The sequence below is a fragment of the Trachemys scripta genome, chromosome 5, assembly GCF_013100865.1.
Source record: "Trachemys scripta elegans isolate TJP31775 chromosome 5, CAS_Tse_1.0, whole genome shotgun sequence".
Lineage (NCBI taxonomy): Eukaryota > Metazoa > Chordata > Testudines > Emydidae > Trachemys > Trachemys scripta.
The window spans coordinates 17,194,604-17,210,153 of NC_048302.1; the positions used below are offsets into that span (position 1 = coordinate 17,194,604).

Sequence of the window (15,550 nt, forward strand, 5' to 3'; positions counted from 1 at the left end):
GATCCTCATTGACCTTTCCAGGACCCTATACTACCGCAATCCCTGCTGTGTGACCTCATGTGAACCCTCTTCCTTCAAATGCAGCCTCCATGACCTCTTCACGACCCCAGCATTGCTTTGTGTCTCGTCATTTGACCCCTCTTTATTCAAATTAATCCTCATTTAGCTCATTGTACCTGAAGCCCTACTCTCTGTGACCTCCTGTGTACCTTCTGTCTTCAAATTGAACCTCTGTGCTCCCTCAATGACCCCTGCATCGCTCTCTGTTTCCTTATTTGACCCCTCTGCATCAAAATTGATCATGATAGACCTCTGCCTGACCCCACACTGCTTCCCACTATGCTGTCTGTGACCTGTTGTGAACTCTCTGCACTGAATTTAACTTCAGTGAACTCTCCATTACTCCAGCCTTTGTTTCTGTGTTGTTATTTGCCCGCTCTGGATCCAATTTGATCCTCATTGACCTCTGTATGAATCTCTGCTCTTTGTGTCATGTGACCCCACGGAGGCTAAAATGATTCATAGTATCCTCTGTGCCAGCCCTCATAGTCTCCCGCTTACACTCTTTGTGACCCCACTGCCTCCGAGGGACCTCTCGAAGGCCCCCACTACCTCCAGTCTGGTTTGCTGGGGCATCATTTACCCCAGTGCCTCCACATCTATCCTCATTGATATCTGCATGACCCTCTCTATCTTGAGCCTTTTTCTCCGTGATCCCCCACCCCACCCCCAAGATTGCCTGATTGAACCCCAACTCCTACCAAGCTTTTCATCAGTGATCCCTGTCTGTCTCTGTTTCCTCCAAACTTGCTCTCCTTGACCCCTGTGACCCTGACAGCCTCCCTATGTGCCCTGCATGACACAATTAACTCCAGACTCACCCTTCTAGGCCCTCTTTGCCTCTAGGCTCTTCTGCCCTTACTCCTACATAGCCTATTGTCTCCTGACCTGCCATCATAACCCATGCATCGTAAACAGAAACAGGCTAGTGAGGCGACCGAGTCACAAATGCCTACTCCAGCACCTGAGAATGTGGGTTTGATTCCATGGAGGCTCCCTTAGTTGAGGCTTTGCAAAGGACTTGCTCTGTTCCCTCACTGCCATAACCAGGGGGCGCAAAAAAGGCAGCATGAGACAGGCTGACTAAAGAATGCAGACATCTATCACACTACTTTTTGCATGGACGGGAATGGCTCTATCATTTGGACTCAGACCCTTGACCGGAGACTGTCCCCGCCACTCCCATGTCATACCATAGGCCACAAAGTTCCCTTGGCAGCCTCTTGCTCCTTTCCAAACATCCAGGGGAAGCATGCTTCTTGTGTGCTGAGTAGAGTGTGGTGCTAATAATGCCTGTGTTGTGGGTTTGACTCCCCATGGCGGTCACTTGGTGACTGTGTGCCTGGAGAGGGTGGTTTGGGCTCTTTTGCCTGACTTCTATAGGGAGAGGGGGCAAAAAACGGGAAGGATGTAGGCTGGCTACCTTGGAGGGGCTCGGGGAAAGTCCTTGCCCCACTATCTGGAGGGCACAGGCATCAATCCCCTTGCTGCAACAAGCAGGCTGGAGAATGCAGGCCTCGATCCTGCTGCCACTCACATGTAAAGTGAGCATTTAACCACTGGAGCTAATTCCCCATGCTCTCAGCCATTGTCCGCTGTTGCACGGCAAACAACGGCCAGAGCTGAGCAGCTTTCTAGCCCACTATGGCTTGCTTCTTGGGAGGCCAAGTGGGGAAAAGGGCCACTGGAGATGCTTAGCCCCCTGGCTGACAATACCTTCTAAACAGAAAGAGCAAAAGGCCTGCACCCCACCCTGCCAACCTCCTGGCGTGGCTCAGGGGCTGGACTAGGTTACCTGCCGAGGTGCCTTCCAGCCCTACATTTCTATGTCTATAACTCTATAAATATGGATTGCTGAACTGTGGTGTGATGACACTGATCAATGGGACCCCATCAGACCTAGGTATAATCTATACAGGAAGGGCAGATTAGGTCACATGGGGTGGGGTCTACATCTGAAACTAGAGATTAGATGGAGAACTCCATATTCTGAGAGCAAATAGTAATTATGTCAACAGGCAAAAGGAGGTGGTGGTGCTCCTTCTGAGTAGATGGTCAGCTTACAGTAGTGTCAGTACACTCTGACCTAAGCAAGTAGAGATCAATATTTATGATCTCTCCCCCTGTTTAGGAGGGGAAAAAACCACAAAGTTTGAATTAGTTAACTTTAATTTCGATCCCGATACATTTACACAAACTTTGCAGTAAAGATCACAAGAGAACATGAAAAGCAAGAAGCAATTAGAAAACCAGTTTCCTGCATTTAATGAAATGTTACAGTAACAGAAGGTCATTATTCAGTTTGAATGGGAAATCCATGCTAACAAAAGTGTTCCTCTTTCCACCTGATAAATGCCTTCTCAGATTACATCTTTGTTTCAGTAGAAGCCCTCTGTGTATCACACTCAAGTTATGTGCCGTTGGTTGCAGATTGGTTGGTACTTGCTCTTGACCAAATTGTGGAGTCCAGAAAGAGGCAGAGGAGCCTTGATTAAAAAGTAACTACAAGGCAGCAGACAATGGACCTGAGGAACATACTGGGAGAGGTTCCACGAGAGCTATTGTAATTACTTGATGGAATGGTTAATTTAGTTTAATTCCGAATAACTTGGAAGCAGATCCATCAGGATAACCACCTTCCTACATGCTCTGCTCTCTTTCACACACCTCAAAGCTATGGACGGAGGTTTGAATTCTTAATCCAAAACAAAAATGATTCCTCAATCTATTCCGATGTTTCCAGGTTCAGAGAAGCCCAATTTACACAGCTCTAGAAGCAAAGATTGTAAAATCAACACACTAATAAAAGTTTTGACTAAGGGGAAGGAGTCAGACAGGTGATTCTGGAGGAGAAGCGCTGTGCTGCTCACACCCCACTCCTCATCGCTCAGGGGCTTAAAACAACAGGATGCTGCAAATACTGAAACAGAAAATAGAAGAATTAACATGTTTGCCAAACAATGCTCCACGCACATCAAGATGGACTTCGCACACATAAATCATGCCCTATATTTCCAGAGAGAACAGTCATCCGTACACTGACATCGGATATCTATTACAACAAGCCCATTCTCCTCCTTCAGTTATTTTCACAATTCCATTCTGTGTGCTATGGAACATGTAAACTGACCACAGAGACAGAGAAAGAAGAACAGGAGTACTTGTGGCACCTTAGAGACTAACAAATTTATTAGAGCATAAGCTTTCGTGGGCTACAGCCCACTTCTTCGGATGCATATAGAATGGAACATTCTGAGAGACAGAGAAGTAATCCTTGTCCACAGAATAAGGATAATTTCTCCTAAATCTTCATGTGTACTGTATTGCCAAATTTTCAGACTTAAGTGCCTAACATTAGGCACCTAAATTAAGTATTTAGACCCTTAAATAAGTTTCCTGATTTTCAGTTTCCAAGCACTCAGAATTCTCAAAGTGACAGGCCACTGTCTTTCTATTTACACCTTTTAAATGACAGATAGACCTGAGTCACGAGGTTCAGATCTTGATCTCAGGTTGCTTCAAGTCTCAGGAATGACTGGACTCAGGATTCTTGTTTAAAATCCCTATTCAGATACACACAAGCTTCAGATACAAACATTCTGAAAGTTTGTGAAAAAAAGGGGTCTGGATCAGTTTCCATTTTGAATCCATCTCTTATCTATCACAAAAACTGGTCAAGAAATGGCAGAATCTTTCTCTGGAAATTCCTACATCAGACTGAGTCACAAAAGTGTCATTTAGATGAATAAATAAAATATCTCACCTTTTCCCTGCTCACCGCAGTTCGAATCCTTCATTGAGGCAAAGTGTGGGTTATTAATGCAGCTGGGTTATACTGCTTGTTCATGTAATCAGACACCTGTTTAGGGAGAGTGTCCTTCAACTTCCACCCTTAAAAATACCAAACACAGACAAACAAACAAACAAGCAAAAACTGTAGCAGCAGCCTATCAGAAGAATGTGACATACATAATGCCCATTCAAGAAGGTAGAAGGGGAACAAAAATCATGTTCATAAGATGAAGATGGCTTTAGCTGCAGATGTGTTTACAGTAATAATTAATTCTGCTTCATAAGGATACATTGGCATTCAGGGCTCAAATCAGCACCACAACACCTTAGAGCTGTAATGAAGTAACCAGACTGTGATTGTGAGGCCCCATTTAACTTTTCGTGTTTTGTTTCCAGAATTCTTGCTAATGAGACAAGTAGCATCGGTGCTTCCATATCAGGAAGGATTGATTTAAATGAAAACTATTTAAATCACTGATTATAATCATGATTTAAATCAGCAAGCAGGAAACCTTAATTTTAATATTGTTTTCATTTGTATTTTTTTGTGTTTTTCTAAAAAAAACCCCCAAAAGTCGATACTCAGTGGCTGGTAGACATTAAAACATGTTGATTTGCAACTAAATATAGCCTTTACACTAAATCTGGTACTTCTTTTGCTAAACAGGAGGATACACTACAGCCATTTATTTAACTTAACATATATTTATTTAGATTCTTAATTTTTAAAGTTTTATGTTAGAAGATGGTGAATGATGTATTTCTTATTTACTAGATGATAATTAATTTTTCACTTGTGATAGGTGTTAAGCTCTATTTGGATGGAAACTGGAATTCAAATAGAAATGTGCGAAGTTGGCATTTTTAAAAATTGCATAAATGCGCTGGGTACATGAGGATTTCTTTTTTCCAAAAACATTTTGCTTTTAAAGCTAACTGATTTATTAAACTGTAGTTAGTGAATTGAAATGGTTCTTTCTAGTTACCATGTCCTTCAAGACTTTAGAACTAGGAGAATTTCATCTTCTCACACCTAGTTTTTATTCATTGATAGGAAGAGGAAATCAAGCTTTTCTGCTTTATTGATTTCTTAACTTTGAATGAACTAGTCATTGAACTGAATTAGTTGAATAAATGGATATGGAATATGTATGATCCTTGCACCTGTAGAAGAGATTACTGCTGTCAAAAGATGGATTAGCAGTTCAACACACTCTGGTTCCAGGTGCTTAGCCAGTGACCTTTACTAATTCAGTGGTTTGGCTTTCTTTAAAACTTCAGCAGCAAACATGTACTGCTTCATATTTTTTTATTTAGTGTAATTATTTTACATATGTTGTCACACTCTAAAATGTAATTTTAAACAGGTTTATTTTTAAAAGAAAAATATATTTAATTTAAATAATAAAATCCAATTTAAATGAAAAAAATCTCTTATTTTTGATTTATGTTTAAATCAATTTTTATCCACCCTGTTCCATACTATACAATGTCTATGCAACTTGTAGCTTCCATCTCTGCTGTGAAGGTTACATTTCCATCTCTGGCTGTTCTCCTACAGCAGGACCTTTTCCTTGCACAACCATGAGATCAAGAGACTGAATATTCAAACTCTGAATTTCACAAGTACATCAGAGCACTAGGACTGCACTTCCGCTTAACTCTTTACCTCCGGTCAAACTGGCCTTTTATTGATACCCAGTGAACAGCAGTATAGGGTCAAAGGAGATCTGTAATCCTTAAGGGGGTTCTCCTACCAGCACACAAGTTCCATAGCCCAAGTGGCAGGATAGCAGGGCAGCCGTCTGTTTTAGAACACAGACATATAAAGACGGCAGGAAGGTCATGGGATTGCCACTCTTACTTCTGTGCTGCTGCTGGCGGCGGTGCTGCCTTCAGAGCTGGGCAGCCAGAGAGCAGCAGCTGCTGGCCGGAAGCCCAGCTCTAAAGCCAGTGCCACCACCACCACCACCAGCACAGAAGTGAGGATGGCAGGAATCAGGGATGGGTTACCATATGTCTGGAAAAGCAGCAAAGAGTCCTGTGGCACCTTATAGACTAACAGACATATTCAGGGCCGGCTTTAAGCCGATTCAGCCAATTCCCCAGAATGGGGCCCCAGGCCTAAGAGGGCCCCGCAACGTCCGGAGCTGCCAGCGGAGCAGGAAAAAAAAAAAAAAAAGCCGAGTCCTGCTTCTCCCCCCTCCCTCCAGCGCTTGCGCCGCCATACAGCTGATCAGCGCAAGCCTGGGAGGGAGGGGTGAGGAGGAGGAATGTGGCATGCTTGGGGAAGAGGCGGGGCCAGGGCAGGGATTTGGGGAGGGATCCAATGGGGCAGGGAGGGGGCGGAGTCGGGGCGAGACAATTTGCGTCCCGTCATGGGGCCCCGCACCTGCTAAAGCCGGCCCTGGACGTATTGGAGCATGAGATTTTGTGGGTGAATACCCACTTTGTCGGATGCATATGTCTGGGTTTTCCCAGCAGCCTTCCGACTGGGCTGGAGGGCTCACAGCTGGGGCTGCAACTTCCCCGCCTGGGTCAGGAGGCTGCCAGCTAGGGCCGCACCCTCTCTGCTTGGGGGGAAGAGGTGACAGATGGGGCCACAGCCTCTCTGCGTGGAGGGGAGGGGGTGACAGCTGGAGCTGCAGCCTCTCTGCATGGGGACAGAAGGGTGACAGCTGGGGCTGCAGACTCTCCATATGGGGGGAAGGGAGAGACAGCTGGGGCCGGAGCCTCTCTGCATCGGGGGAGGGGGTGACAGCTGGAGCTGCAGCCTTCCACGCAAGTTGGGGCCAGACAGCCACCTTCACTTTTATGCTGCCTTCAGAACTGGGATCCCAGCCAGCAGCCGCAGAGCTTCCTGCAACCCAGGGAGGTTTCTGGCAGGAGGTCTGACCCAGCTCCAGGAGTGGCCCCTGCAGGGGAAGAGGAAGTCCCATCCCTCCCCAGCCTGGGCTGGGACTAACAGTTAGAGCCCATCGCATAGTAGGAGCCCCCAGGTGGGGTGCCCCCAGCCCTGCCCCTCTCCAGATTTCATGGTCCGTGACATGTTTTTATGGCCATAAATTTGGTAGGGCCCTACCAATTACCTTTGGTGACACCTGGCTAAAGGGATCAGCTTGTTCTTTATTTTTGATATTTTGTTTTGCATCCTGTGAGGGAGTAGAGAAACTGCCATCCAGCACACTGGGGGTTAAAGAAAACCTTTGGGTTCAGCAAGCCCCACCCTGCTATACCTGTAGCCAGTGGCAGGCAAGGAGGGGGTAGAAAAGAAGGGAGCCTGGCTCAGTTGAGTCCTAACTGGTAAGGGGCCAGGTGTTCTCTATCTGCCTGAAGGGATGGCTCAGTAACCCACCAGCTAGTACAGGCACTTGAGGTAAGTAAGGGCTCCTCTGCCAAGGGGAGGCTGCAACTAAGCCCTAGCACTTGGGGCAACTGAACTAGTGGGACCATGAGCAAAACTGAAGATATTTGCAGGAAGTAACCCAGGGAAGTGGGTCTTGACTCCCTGCTTGGGATTGCTTGTTTAGGGATTGATCTACACGGGGCCCTGAGCTTAGGGTGGGGGGTAGAGAGGGAGGGTCAGGGTTCCCTTACCACCCCATCTTGCCTTGCAGACTGAAAGACCAGTGATCTAACCCTTAGGTTGCCTGGCCATGGAAGACCCTATCACACCCTCCCCCAGACTGGTCTGGTAAATGCATTTCAGCTTATGTTCATAACTCTTACTGTGTGTTTTGTACATACATTTCACCATGATATTGGCTAGCAAGTTATTAGTTTTTAAATGATAGCTCACAAAGCATATTTTGTGCAAAGATTCATACAGTAGTGTGTAGGGTATGACTATAGGGGTGCATTTAGGTCACAAGTGATTTCAACTTCATTATTGAATGGGAAGGAAAGAACTTACCAGAGTTCACTCAGCTCTGCTGCTGTGGCTTCAGTGAAGAGCTCTGTTACACCCCAACAAAGAGCTGTATTATCATCTGCAACAAGCTCCCAGACAGAACTTTGATGTATGTTGTCTCTACTCTCAAAAGTACAGGTTCTTCAAGAGAGCAGAATTTGTTGTATATAAGAACTATTAGCATTACCACTATAGTCATTAAACAAGACCCCACTGCAGTACATAATATACAAATAGGGCCCTTAAACAGATTCTGTTCTACTACCCAACCATTTCTGAGTTGTTTTAAAAGTTATGGTGACCCCTGAAGTGTCACTGAAGGAATTCTGGGTATAATGATTATGCAAATGAAGTTCTTTCTGTAGCTCTGCTTCCCCCAGTTCACCAATAGATGGGAGCAGAGTGCTCCTTCCCCTTTGGCGCTTTAGACCACAGACTTTCCATTATCATTATTTAAGGCTTATATTACAGTAGCTCCCACAAGACCAAATCATAATTGGAGCTCCATTGGACTGGGTGCTATGCAAATACTTATGACAATACAATTCCCTGCCGTGAAAAGCATACAACCTAGGAAGACCTACATATTCCATATAAAAGGGTGAGAGCTAAAATATCTAATCCATGTAGTTTTATACACCTATAAAACTTTTGCTCATTATAAATATATGGAATAAGTATCAACTGTGTCTATTGGCCCCTTAAGCTATTAGGTGGGTTTTGAGGATGCAGTTGAAGGACCTGATAATGACACTGATTCTGGGAGGATAGCAAAGGGATGAATGAGTGAAAGGGAAGATAGAATCCTATTGTTTGCACCCCCTGAACACTAAGTGCAAGGGTCTGCACCACCTGAAACACTGGACTTTGAAGTGGTAGGTGTGTAGCCACAACCCCATTTTCATTCCACACCCACTAGAAGCTGGAGGCTAGTCCCAGAGGAAGCGTGCACTGCACCTTTTAAATGGCTGTGCTGTAGATACCACCTCAGTGTGTATTCTCCAGTGTGACCCAGGAAGCAGTCTGTTTGCCTGTCTCCTCTGTATTCATAGTGTTTCTGGCAACTGCCTCAGCATGGGGCACCTCGAACAACCTAAGGCAGATCTGGCTTAAAAAGCCGCAATATAGCTCAACGTGTTCAGCTAAGTGTTCTTATTTGCGGGAGCATACCCAAAAGAGAACTTCAGAGCTTTTTGGGTCATTCTCACACAGCTTTTAAAGCTTTGTCTTTCTATTTTTATAATGCTATAATTTTGTCATTAAAATTTCATGTCTGAGGGTATGAGTTTATTGATCATTTAAATATAAAATGATCCGACATTATAGACGTGATACCATCTAGTCAGGACAGGCAAGTTTGCAGCTCCAGCAGAAAAGCAAAATGGGTACCCAGCTAAAATATAACCAACACTGCAACTTATTCGAAGTAGCAAACAATCAGGCATTCAAGAATGGATGCATGTGTGTGCCCATAAAGCTGAAGATGTACTTATTTGCTGGTTACAGCATGTGGCAGTGCACGCATAGTAAGAGGGAGGTAGAAAAAAACCTGAATGTAGAGATACCATGTCATGCCCATGTTTTATGATCATGTGCAGTATAGTTTGTCTAAATGTTGCACCAGACTGTTATATTATGATATAGTCCTGGAAAGCAAGTCTCAAAAATATTAGGCTTTTACACTGAGGTCAAGAGCTTCTTAGCTTTTGATCTGTGCCCTTTATAGCTGTATTCATTTTAACTCTTCTTAACAGATCTTTTTCTGCCTCAGAAGAACTGCAGCTATATCTAACTGCCTAAAATTGTAGGCTGTGTTGTAAATGATGCATGGGATAAATTGTCAATACATGCTGTCCAAAGTGTAATGACAGTATTTAAATTTTTTATGATTCTTCCAATGTGCTATTGGAAATTGAACTCTGGAATGAGAACAATTTACTAGATGAAGAACAAAAAGAATCTTTTTAAAAATGAATATTTAATCCATGTAGTTAGACATATAATTGTTCAGCCTCAGTTCTACCATGTTTCACTATTTTTTTCCCCCTCAAGTTTAAATCTAACCTGAATATATTAAAATAATGGGAGGCTGTCAGTCATATTCTGATCCTCTAGGAATGCATATAGGTGGAATGGTTGGAATGCTTAACTCAACCTTATTCCATATATACCTGTGAATCTTCTGAACGACGAGTGAAATACAAGACCGACTGGATCCATAGTATTTAACATAGAAGAATTTACTTGTGAGGGATATCTGTCAAGTATGAATATCCAAATTTACCAAGTATCCCTAAAATCACAACTTCAGGTTTTGGCCTTATTATAAAGATACGAAAACATAGCACAAATGTGGATTGTAGCAATCTCTAGAGCAGTGGTTCTCAACCTTTTCAGACTACTGTAACCCTTTCAGGATTCTGATTTGTCTTGCATACCCCAAGTTTCACCTCACTTAAACTACTTACTTATAAAATCAGACATAAAAATACAAAAGTGTCACAGCACACTACTACTGAAAAATCACTTGCTTTCTCATTTTTACCATATAATTATAAAATTGATTGGCCTATAAATACTGTATGTGTATTTTAGCATGTAGTGTATATAGAGCAGTATAAAACAAGTCATTGTATGAAATCGTAGTTTGTACTGACTTTGCTAGTGCTTTTTATGTAGACTGTTGTAAAACTACACCCTCTGGAAGACCTGTGTTCCCCCCCCAGGAGTATGTGTACCCCTGGTTGAGAAGCACTGACCTGGAGAATACTATGTAGCCCACTGGCAAGGGATGCTACTAGGACTGGCTGGAACACAATTCCATTTCATGAAAAATGTTGATACATCAAAACCAAATTCATTCATATTCAAAACATTTTTGTTTTGAAGTCTCATGAACAAAACAAGGGAGAGTGACCCACCCAAAATTAGCCAATAGACTGATGGTTAGAACACTCAGCAGGCATGTGGGGGAACCAGTTTGAAGTCCCTGCTTCTGAAAACCAGGGGCTTCAACCAGGGTCTCCCACATCCCTGGTAAGTGCCCTCATCACTGGGCTTCAGCTATTCCGGGATCTCTCCCCCATCCTGGATCTTTATATATAAAACTTTCTCTGCAACATTTGGTTTTGACAAAATGGCATTTTTCTACAGAAAAGAGTTGTCAAAAAGTTTGACTAGCTCTAGACACTACAGTAACATAACTATCCAGCAGATCATTTTACATTTTCCCTGTAAAATCTGTCAAGATTGGTCACAGCAAGTCACTGAAGAGTCAGCTAGCAGGACTTGGTGATACAGGAGCAGAATTAGACCACGATCTCAAAGCCACAGCTGTCAAGGAGAAGTACTAGTGGACCAAATCAGCACGTATGAGTTTTCTTCAAGCCTCAATCTAGCATCACCTGAAACAGAACCATAGAAGCAAATAACTGCTATATGGCCCTGATACAAAGCCCATTGAAATCAATGGAAAAACTCCCATTAACTTCAGTGAGCTTAGAAACATATTCTATGTCAATATGTAAAATATGGAGGCTTTTAGTAAGCCTGCTTAGCTACCAAGTTTTCCTATTAAGCATCAGCCATTCTACCTATCCAGCAGGACTTCAGAAGACTGTCCTGATAACCAGCAACATGCTCTTTAAAAAGAAGTCACTGTTAATTAGTTTCTGGTGGCCCTTATTTAAGCAGCTATTGCAGACTGTGCGTCAAATTCAGTGTTAGTAGAAGAAAACAGCTCTGCTGGAATCAGTAGAGTACTACCCCACTTATGGGCTCTGTATCTTAGAAGAATACAAATGTCTTGCCATTCTCATTGGTGGCTGCGTGTGGGAATCAGGTTTTGTACACTTAGTGATCATGAGAACTAAGTAAAAAGACACTACTATTGACCACAAGCAAGTTATAATGGAAGGAAATTTTCCTTCCTTCTACTGTTTAGTACACTTACAGTATAATCTTGCCTCAGGATAGGCCCAAGTTTTTCCTTCTCAGAGCACAGGCTTACAATATTTGAATGATTTTGTTATCAACATGTATAGTGCTCATATGGGCCTGTGAGGTTTAGGAACATTAATAAAAATCTTTCTAGGAAAGTGGCCAATAATGCTTCAGCAAAAGACTCAGACTTTCCAGTGTCCCTGAGTCATCCTGGTAATGTCTTTCATACACGTTACAATGGTCTGTAGAAAACTTTACTCCTCTCCCTGGATGTCTCTCTATGGAGAAGAAGAAAAATAATTGTTTTAATAAATCAAAGTGTAACGTCGCTACCATCCACAGCTCTGCTCAAATAGCTGCAGTATGACGGTCTCTCACTTCAGCTAAACCAGACACTCTCAGGGATTGCATCATGCACTGCATAGGGGCAGAGCACTGTGTATAAGTGCAAGGCAAACAGTGCTCAGAACAAGACAGAGGAGCTCAATCCTGCTTTAATGAGTATGATCTGTCTAGTCTACTGTCACCCACACCCAACAATCAGTGCTCCATGGCTTGTGAATCTGTGCAAGACAAAGGAGCAGACTAGGGGAATGCAGGTTGGAGCTCAGGGCAGATAAGTAATATAGCCTGAGTTTGTGTTACTAGTCCATGACCCTCCTTATCCGTTGGGATCCCACTTGCAGAGGGTTCACTAGGGCAGTAATGGCCAGTAGTGTTCCTAGCAGTGTGGCCCTACTGGAGCCAGGCTGCCAAGGAGTGGGATTAGCACTACAGTGGGCCAGAGGAATTAGGCAGATACAGGCTATAGCCCCTGATTGCCTTCTACGCCTCTGTGGATGGGCCCAGCAGCCTGTTCTGTCACAAAGCAGGGTAAGCTCCCCTGCTCTGGAACTATGGGGAAGTGTCTCAGCAATTAGCACCTTTATGGGATTTCATCTCCTTTGTTTTCTCACAGAAGGGGACAATCAGGAGTGTATAGATTTATGATGAAACGTATTCAAATGCTCAGCCATGCACTGGGGACTTCACAAAATGAGGCCATATCCAAAAGTAGGTCAGAGTCCTAAATCCATATTTTGAAACCGTAATAAAAGTGGCCTGATATTCAGAGGTGCTGGGCATAAGCAGCTCCCATTGACTTCAAGGATTTGAGCCTAACTTTAGGCATCCAAATTTCAAACTTTAGCCATGGGCCCTGTGCTGAAGAATGCATCTACATTTAACAGGACACAACAAGAGAAGGTCATAAAAAGCCTCCCAAAGGTGGAGGGGAGGGGAAGGGAGACACAGGACTGGGAGAGAATAAGATCACATTGTTACTCAGCAAGGCATACACATTTTGATGGCTCAGTTCCTTTTTATGATAGGGATTATCTGTTTATCTATCCTCCCTCTCACTTTCCATAGATGAGACAGCATAAGCAAGATTTCAGGAGAGATGTGAATGAATGAACATGTATTTGGCAATCATTCAGAACAGTGCATTAAATAGTTTGGGACTTGCACTAAAAGTGGATATAGTGGAGTAGAAAGTAATTGGGTTTCACTGTACACAAGAATGCTTTATTGAAAGTGTTGTCAAATTTGCTACTCCAAACTCCAGTTTTCAGAATTAAAAAACCTAGCTTTATTTTACAATTGGTTCCACGTTGCCTTATGTATTCCTAGCCTGGTAAAGTAGAAGGACATGAGAAAGATTCAGACAAACTGAAACCCATTAAACATCCCTTTTTCCATCCCAAATGCTTTATCAGTTTGGGCTTTTCTTGTTCTAATAAGCAGATTTTCATTTTAATAATCTCCGCAAGTAACAAACTCTTAATATTCAATGGGGCTTTTTATGTGTGAATGTTTTTAATTGCAACCAAAGTGTTGAAAGATTGAAAAATCAGGTACTGTGCATGTGTTAATACCTTTAAGACATGAATATGCATATCCATATTTATTAACAGCTTCAGACAAATGATATAGCATTTTTGAGGCCTGATTTCAGTGATCTGCATAATGACTAGACTGAAGTAAAGCCATACTTCTCTGATTTAACAAAAGACTGTGCAGAACTATATGTTCATCTCCTGATGCATTTATAGCATGCCCATTGTCCTGGTATATGGGAGCAGGTTGATTTGATTAACCCTGGTTGAAGAGGCTGCAGTACCGCAGCCAAGACTAGAACTAGGTGGACTGGGTCAAAGAAATGAGAGTTGTTTTGCCACAACCTTATCCAGTATTATCCTATCAGCCAATCGTCTGCCAAAACTCTCTCTACGGTGACATCCCTGCCAATTCCAATAAGACAAACTCAACCTCCCCAGGAGGTAAGATGAACATTCTCAATGCTTTCATATATTTTGGCTGATTGAATATTCCTTTGCCTCTGTAAAATCCATGATCTTGGCTTATACTCACAATAATGGCATGACCCTGGGAAGTGCTGAGAGCCTTCAGCTCCCATTGACTTCAGTGGGAGATAAGGATGCTCGGCATCTCAAAGGATTCTGCCTATGTGGATTCTGCAGTCAAGAGACACTTCTGCTTCACTAGTGCATTTAATTGACCCTCCAAAGTTAATTTTGCACCCTGCCAGGGATATGGTCCCTTAAATACACATGACAGTGGATAGTGTAAGACTTTCTTCTCCCCTCCCCCAGGAGTCAGAGGTGATACATAAGAGGAGGAATGAAGAATTGCCATGTGAGTCCAGAGAAAAGGTGTGGCAAGAGGTGAGAGTGAATTCAAGGGTAGATTTCACCAAGACTTTTAATGAAAATAAGTGATGCCAAAAGTAGAGATGTGACTGGAGAGCTGAAAGACTAGAGAATTTCTTTTAAAAAATGGTTGTGGGAAATTAAAGGACATGACCAAGCGTGCTAACAGCTGAGAAGTGGGAAGGTAACATAGAAGGTCCACAGGAGAACAGTGGAGATATAGGACATCTACAGTAAATGAAGACAAGCTATCTATCTCCTAGAACTGGAAGGGACCTTGAATAGGATTATTTAAAAAGCACAAGAAGTAATATATTGGTTAGATTTTCCACTGGTGTAAATCATCACAGATGTGTTACTTGATTTACAGCAACCAAGGTTCCATCCTATTGTATTTATTCTTATGACACATGACCAGTGTAATTTCACTTGCAACTCTGCCATTGGGGAAAGCATCAGTACTAACTTAAAAAAATGTAATGATTAATATTGAATTTTAGGCAGTTGAGTAATTGCCACTATCTTAGTACAAATTAAATGAGAAATTCAGCAGGACTGCTCATGCACTTAAAGGTGAGCACATGCCTAAGTATTTGCAGGCTATTGAGATCTCAGACTGCCGTCTGATCTTGTAGCCCAAAGACTTGCAAGGGAATGAAGTATCAGACTCCGTGTCTAACCATTAATGTCCCCCAAAATGCACTAAGATGGTATTAAATTGACTTTTTTCTTTAAATTTTATCTTGTGATGTTCCACTGAATAAATTCCTTACTGGGAAGGAAAACTATAAGTTGCTTGACTAACAATCCTTTTTTATCAATGTAGTGTAGTTAACATTTTTGATTTGAAATAATCAAGATCTTCATAACAAACAAGAGTCTTCAGTTGTTTACTGTTTCATTGCTCTGGCTACTTACTATATAGAGCCAAATCCTCATCTGGTGTAACTTGGCATAGCACCATGAAAGCCATGGAGGTACATTGATTTACACCAGCTGAGGATCTGGCCTGTCTGTAGACCAATAACACTTACTTTACAAATATGTTTGCCACTGAATGTGGGGGTATGAATTTCATTTTCTTTCACTATTGGCTATTTAAACACAAGTTCATTGCCAGATCCTAGCTTTTAAA

The 15,550-nt window shown here is 42.7% G+C and overlaps 1 long non-coding RNA gene across 1 annotated transcript in view; it reads right to left on the reverse strand.

The window, feature by feature from the left end:
* Positions 1-2,241: 2,241 nt before the first annotated feature.
* LOC117878084 overlaps positions 2,242-15,550 on the reverse strand; it is a 513,223-nt gene continuing 499,914 nt past the window's right edge. Inside the window, exons 5-7 of the long non-coding RNA XR_004645879.1 lie at positions 7,766-7,903; positions 3,824-3,951; positions 2,242-2,980 (exon numbers count right to left, since the gene is read on the reverse strand). This is a non-coding gene — a long non-coding RNA (uncharacterized LOC117878084). The remainder of the gene's footprint in view (positions 2,981-3,823; positions 3,952-7,765; positions 7,904-15,550) is intronic.